Source organism: Rhea americana, unplaced genomic scaffold (genome assembly GCF_003343005.1).
Source record: "Rhea americana isolate MKP2758 unplaced genomic scaffold, rheAme1 scaffold_51, whole genome shotgun sequence".
Taxonomy (NCBI): Eukaryota; Metazoa; Chordata; class Aves; order Rheiformes; family Rheidae; genus Rhea; species Rhea americana.
In genome coordinates, this window is record NW_028186657.1 from 3780722 (window position 1) to 3788083 (window position 7362).

The 7362-nt window shown below is 42.7% G+C and overlaps 1 protein-coding gene across 1 annotated transcript in view; it reads left to right on the top strand.

The window, feature by feature from the left end:
* The first annotated feature begins 4206 nt into the window (after positions 1–4206).
* Positions 4207–7362, top strand: part of SGCD (sarcoglycan delta) — a 359722-nt gene continuing 356566 nt past the window's right edge. Inside the window, exon 1 of the mRNA XM_085317947.1 lies at positions 4207–4227. The gene's annotated coding sequence lies outside the window, so the exon portion shown is untranslated. The remainder of the gene's footprint in view (positions 4228–7362) is intronic.

Below are 7362 nucleotides of genomic sequence, written 5' to 3' on the forward strand. Positions count from 1 at the left end.
TTCTCTTTTAGTTCAACAGCAGAAGCAGAATACTGGAAAAAAAAAACAGCAAGGCTTTAAAGAAATGTATTTGAAAATCTACAGAGTTCTTCAGGAATAGAGGTATTTTCTATATATATTTTTAATCATTCTCCTGGAATACATTCAATATGATGGTTTTAAAAACTGGCGAAACATTTTCATTATCTGTTGAATACTTCAGGTGTTTTTCCTTGGTGGCAACATACAGACATGGGAACTTTCATGGTACCATTTGTCAGTCTAAAAGATATGGCTTCATGTATTGTAATGACTAATACTTCTTCTGCAGATGAGAATTTAGGTTATTGTGAGCTGTTCCAATATTTACCATGAGCCTTCATCCTATTTATATTGGGTTTCCTAGGCGTTTATCACTGTCTTTAATAAGAGTGAATATGTTGTAGAATTTCAGGGGAGTAGGGTGAGCTAAGGTTAAAAGTGGTGAGAACTAATATCCATCAGGAGTGAAAATACACATTATTGCTTAAAGCAAAAAATTAGGACATAGCCTTTGTTCAAAGACAGAAATAACCAAAATTTCATATTTTGGGGGGAAAAAAAGAAAAGAAAAGAAAGAGAGAGGGGGAAAAAGAGAGATCTTCCAGAGATCACAAAGCCAAAYATAGCAGTGCTTTACTGCAGCTCTCAAAAATTTAGAAGGGCAGCCTATAACTGCAAAATGCATGGCTTGTGAGGGAGAGCTAAATCAGACTCCCAGCACAGACCGGAGGGTTGTTCTATATATGTCTGTCACTGCACGTAGTGGCTGTGAAGCAAACAAAGGGGAATACAACTGCTGTTTAACAGCCACTGTACAACCACTAAGCTCCTTCTGCCTCGTACTGGGAAGCTCACGTGGGGAATATGTGGTAGGTTTCTCTTCTCCATGCTGGCAGATTGTAAAGCTGTGTTTGCCCCAGACGTGCCTRTTTTCCATGCCCGTACGTCTCTACCGTGTGTGTGTGAAGAGAGAGGGCGAGTTCAGGATGGAGTTTTAGATTTAAAATGATTGAATTTCCTTTCATATTTTCAGCGGAAATGCTAGTTTGGATGTACCAGGGCAGGAACTTGCAAGAACACAGTCACTATTAAGATAAAAACACCTGTATAAGGGTGCAGGTATATGAATACCCGCAGGTACGCACGTCACAACAAGCAGAATTCTGCTATGCCTCTCTTAGAGCCTTTTAGAGCTTCCCATCTGAAGACAGCWTGAATTTTACTGCATGTTTATAATTAAACTTTTGTCTTTTTTGCCCTGAACTGATTTCCTTAGAATACGGGAAGACGCAAACAATACACTGAGCATGGAGGAAAACAAGGAATTGTCTTTCTGTTTTSCCTATATATATACCCTTAGCTTCACACAAAACATGACTCACTAGCAGCAGGTGTCCTGCTGTTTCGTTCAGCAGATTAGTAGTGATACGGAGGGGGCTGTTCTCCGTATATGGCATCCCCGAGGGCAGCTAAAAATAGTTTGCAGACTTCCAGCAAAGTAAAAGTATTTGAGGGCTTTGAACGAAGACTGCTTGTGAAGGTAAGAATCAGAGCTGATCTTTCTAATGTGCCATTCCTTTTTTTTTCCCCTTTCCCTATGTGAAGCTTGCCTTGGCAATTGATGGGCAAATGTTAACTGGCAGGAGGCTGGGAGTTTGGAATTACAAACAGTTACATGGAAACAGGGTGGGGAATGATCAATTAAAGGGAGCCAGTATAACTGAGAGCATTCACAGCTGAGACAGACAGCAGAGGAATATGTCTCAGTTAGAAATAGTTGCTTTTTTCTCTCTTTTTTCTCACTTGTTAGATAATCTGAAAGGTATATGAGCAATCACAGCATGTGATTCTGCTCTGTGTAGCAGGCAAGCTATTGCTTGTAGTTATACCCACCACGATGAAAGTYCAGTAGGCAAAGTTTCTGCAAACTTACCCTAACAGCAGAATGTGGAAGAGAGTCTAACATGAGTCACGTGCAAGTCAGGGGATGCTCCATGGGCTGCAGGGAAGTGTGGCTAAGCCTTGCTGGTAAATGCCTGTATGTGTATGTACTCGTCCATAATGATAGGCAGACTAGTATCAAAAAGAAAACTGCTGTTTCAGAAGGAATATAATTATATGTTTGTGTGTGTGTGTGTATACATRTATATATGTCTCTMTATATGTGTGTGTGTATATATATATGTATATATTTGCATGCAGCCACATGTACCTATATGCAGGGGAATCCTGAGCTGCTGGGCTGCAGTAGAGCCACATGTCCCTGGGCTGAGCAGTTACCATGTACGCAGGTTCGTAGAGAACACAAATGGAGACGTAAGGGCTGAGTCTCATTTCTGAAAAATGAGATACAAGGGCTGCTTGTTACACCAAAATAACTTCATAGRCCTTGATGGATTTCCTCTGATTTTTCGAGTGGCACCACTGATTTGATAACAAGCAACTTCTGCATTCTGGAAACCAGATAAAAACCCAACAGACCTGCACCGGGAATCTCTGGGGAGAGCGGCGTGTGTCACACACCTGCATGAACACGCGCGCGCACCATCCCAGGGAGCTTTGGTAGCTCCCCCGACTCCAGGCCCCCGTGGATAACGACTCTCTGTAAGYGTGTCGCTTCTCTGCCCTTACTTAGCGATGGTTTGGGCAAATGAGCTCTTCAGGGGCGAGTGCGCCTGGGGGCCACGCTGCTGCGGAGGCGGAGATGGTGCCACTTTGATCGTTGTTCAGCTCCTGCTGCCTGAAATGCTGGAGTAGGTGTTGAGAGCGGCTCAGCTGCRTGCCTTAGCTACCTAGTTTTTTGCTTGAATTAGTGCTGATTCCCCGTTGGCCCAGTAAGTCCCTCATCCCGTAAGGGRGAAGGGGAGAGAATAGCAAACTATGGGAGAAATCTAATTTTAGATGTGTGATGTTGGGCAAGCTTCTGCTAACATCAGCGTCAATGGCAARACTGACGTTAATTTGAGTGGGGAAAGGACTGAACCCAAATTAATATATGCTGGCCTGAGTAATTATCTTTATTGGCTGATAGGGAAGGAAGACCTTATTCACTCAGTACATTTCTATGCTGCCTGGCTCTGGTCCAGTGGACATACCAGCCTGTGAGCAGACGGGCTGGGAGAGGGGGACAGGAATGCTGGATCCATTTGAGATGGACAGTAATTCACTGTCATCTCAAAATGATTCAATCCTGCTTATTTAAACTGAGGTTGTGCAGTGACACCCACAAACATGGTGAGTAAGATTTAGCTCAAGGAGGTTGTAGAAGCTTTTCTTATTGAGTAGAAACTTCAAAATCCTACTCTGTGAACGGCACAGAGGAAAGCATATAGGTTTTACTTAAATATTGTGTTTTTAGATGTGAAAAGAATGAGAATCGAGGAAAATGATTAGAAGCTTAGAAGCAGAACAAGACAGGACAGCTTTGCAAGGTATTAGGGATGGACATAAAGCAAAGAGAAATCGTATTTGGCAGCACAGAGAATCTGCTGTAGCTGGCAATCTRTAACTTGCTGTGCAATAATTGTTTTCTTCTTTGATAAACCAATGTATTGATTAGGATACATAGAAAGGATCAGTCCAGATGGAGACCTGCAGGGTATTCTAGCCACTCTGTTTAGTTCAAATGGTCACAGTTGATATTCATGTGTTTTCTTCTGCTGAGCAGACTGAGTATGACAGAAGATAACGTAATTTAGTGTTTTTTTCTTTCTGAAAATATATTGCTACATATGATTTCATATGCATTTTGCATTTTTATTTGGGAGTCCAAAAGTCTAATTTCTGTGATGCCTGACCTTCTCCTGTTTAGCAAAGCCTTAATTCTGCAATTTTTAAATAAAATCACTTGACAAAATAACATTATAGTATATTGAAACAAAGCTTGCACAATAAGCAGACATTTTAACAGAAGAATGCTGAATAACCCATTCTTACTGAAAGCACAGATCAATATTATCTTTGTGATATCTAAATAACCAATTCAAGTAAGCAATGGAGGCCCAAGATGACWTTAACATATTTGGAAGTTGTTGTTCTTGACCCTTGGATGGGATCTCCAGTGCTCTTGAATGTCACTGTTTGCTAGGAGTGGGTGCCTAATTCATTCGCAATGTTTTTATCTGCAAATTCTCTCTCTCTTTTTTTTTTTTTAACTGATCTTAACAATAATTCATGGCAAGGACACCGAGATCCTCACCATGTCAGGTAAGCTCACAGGCAGGAGGCTGCCACATTGGACGCTGTCAGAGTAATCTTACTGTGCAGGGTATAGTGGTTCTTTGGGCTAGTCTTATTTAGCCAGCCATCTGCTTTACATTCCCCGTGGTACTTTGGTTTGGATCTCCAGTTTGTTTGTCATTTCAGTCTCCCACTTTATTATTTCCAGAGCCAAGTGAAATGCTGCCAATGCCAATGCAATGAGATTGCACTGTGAGCTTTGTGACAAGGTATACTTTTTTTTATCTTGAAGCCTCAGCTCCTGGAATTAGTTGATTATGTTAGCATCCCAGCATTCATTAAAAAAACCTAACTCTGCTCCTCATGAACAGGGGAAAAAGCTTTGAAAAAAAAAGGATCCCTGCAGACTTAGTAATCACAAGCCAAATAAAAAAGAGGCTATTTTTCAATATCAGAATGTTTTACAGACAATCATCCTATTCCTGAGACTCTCRCTCACAGTTTTTGAGCGCTGGATGCTGGCAAACCTGAGCAGCAGCTGTTCATTTCTAAAGGCAGTGAAAATAAGAGGAGTCATCTCCTAGCTGAGAAAGTTCCTTTATCTGGGCTTGCACCGCCTTTCCCGCTGCCCCCGCAGCACGCTTCTGCCTGCGGTCAGGACGACACCGGGGTCCCAGCGCGGCAGCTTGGAGAACAGCTGAAATCCCAGTAAGTCTCACAGAGATAGGAGGGTATGGCAGTCCGCGTTAACCAGAACAGCGATTCCCTGGAGGTCAGGAGCACCAGCTGCTGCTGTCACTGACCCCGTAACTTTAAACAGCCTTAGCTATGGCCGAACGGCATTTCTGCCTTCGTGGCATATCTGAAATGCGATTAGGCCTTGCCAGTTTGAGGGCACAGGGTGTCACTCAGTTTCCCCAGTTTGGGGATACATTTGCGGATTGAGTTACTAGCTTTGGGAACGTTCATCATTTATAATATTTCAGTGTGCCTAGTGTATTCCTTTCATACTGTTAGTTCTCAATGGAAAAAGAGATGACTTTCAAGGCTGTTTTTAACAAAACATGTTTGGTGGGTCTGGATTTTTCATCATTGTGGGTTGAGGCCTTAGGGAAACATTTTTGCTCTTAATCTATTCTGAGATTGCTTTTTCCAGTAATGAAATGGAATTAGCATTCCCTGCCATTGCTGGCCCACTGGATMCAGTGCACAATGACACGGTCAGTGCAAGGCAAAGACAACAACTGCTATGAGTTTGCAGGGAGGGAAGAACTGAAAATAAAAGAAGTTAACAAGAAAGTGAAGAGCTTTAGGTCTTGTCACGGTCCTAACTTGATGGAYGCTAACAAAGGATATGGTTCCCAATACTTTTTGTTTTTTGCTGATTTATTTTCTTGTGTGTGTCAAACTTCTTCATTACTTTCTCTTTTTGTAGCTGGACACAAGGTAGAAACAGAAACTATTTTTCAAAAAAGYCAGAACTTTTCAGCAATTGTTGTTATATAGACATACCTCTGATGCACTGCAAGGCTGAGCAAGTTTTCCCTATAACCTACAAAGTTAGGTTTTAGTTTTCCTATAACCTAAGAGTAGTAGGAGGAGCACATGCATGGAGGCACGTGTATAGGAGTATCTGTTGTTTCCTAGCTTTTTAAATGGGCAGGGAAGTGACTGCACTCAGACTTCAAACTGTGATATTGGGATGGAGAAAAGAAACTCTTTGCTAGTTAACCAGAGATTTTTTTATACTTCCTTTAGTTTTATCTGTTTCTCTTTTGGTGAAGGTGAAGTTTAGTGGCCATGAAGACCAGAACATTCAAATCAGTAGCAACTCAGTGAGTGACACAGTAAAAGATCGCAGTTGATTCTTGATAAATACTTAGAAGAATCAAATTTCTGTTTTGCCAGTCATTAACCTTATGGTGGTCTATTTGTAATAACAACTGAATTAATTCAACAGAAATAACTTTTTGATTTATGTTTACTTTTGTTTAAGTTGTTACATGGCTGGTCAGTGGTCAGTCTTCTTCCCTGGAAAAGGCATATTACGTTCTTAACCTGGAGAGTGGGAAGGACGTCTAAAAAGGGGTGATACCTTCAGCTTCAGTTTTGTTTTTTAGATTTACCTCTGCTTAGTGTCATTTAGTTGGGTATTGATTTTATAGACTTCTGATGAATTAAAACTTGCAGTCTTGCTATTAAAATTTTAACAGAAGTAMGGAGGTCATGGTGCAGGACCTGGGCTTACACAGAGGAAGGAAAAAGAGCAGCAAGTGGGCACGTGATGGAAAAGTTCTSCATGAGTACAACTACAACGTATCCTAGCAAATAGCAGTCAAGAGCCAGGAAGTTTATGGTGAACTATTTCAATTTTCTACCTTGATCCTTAGCTCCAGAACAAACAYGGAGGAAAGCATTCATTATCATCTGTTACATGCAATTATTTGCATATAGTGRCAAAGCAGCAAACCTTCTAAGGTTGAAAAAAATCAGTGTTTCCATCGGTCCCATCTCCAAAACATTAGTTTCATAGGGAAGACTGATGCTGCTGCTACTGAAGCTTTTGCAGTGGGCCAGGCAGCTGAGTGCCTGCTGCCTCGGGGATGCCATATCCCCCTTTTTCAGCCTGGGCGCTCAGGGACCAGCTAAACCAAAGGCTGGGGTGCCAGGGATGTTTCAGTGCAGCCAGAGGGAGAGTGCGCTGCTCAGGTTTAAATGAGCAGTAAGCCTTGCTTCCCTGATTTTTTTGCTGGATCCTTTGGAAAAACTGCACCGAGGTATCTTAACCCTCTCTGACTCTCTTTAGGCTGCTGGGGAAGGATGCCTCTGGAAGCAGCCAGGCCGGAGGAGATGCCGGGTGGTGCGGGTGGCAGCTGCTGCAGCCCCGGGCTGCCGCCGCGGTGAGCAGCCGCCCGGCCGCAGGCCACGGTCTCCTGGGCAGGGGGTCTCCGGGCTGGGGAAACAGTGAGTGGGAAGTGGAGGAAAAGGAGAGGGAGAAAAAGGGGGGAAGGGAAAAGGGGAACTGAGGGGAAAGGGACGAGAGGGAAGAAAGGGGGAAAAGGGTTAAAAAAAAAAGACGTAGGGATGGGTTAAAAAAAGAAGAAAAAAGGAAAAAAGGGGGGAAAGGTGGGGGAAGACCTGGCAGCCGAGCCGAGGGGCTCC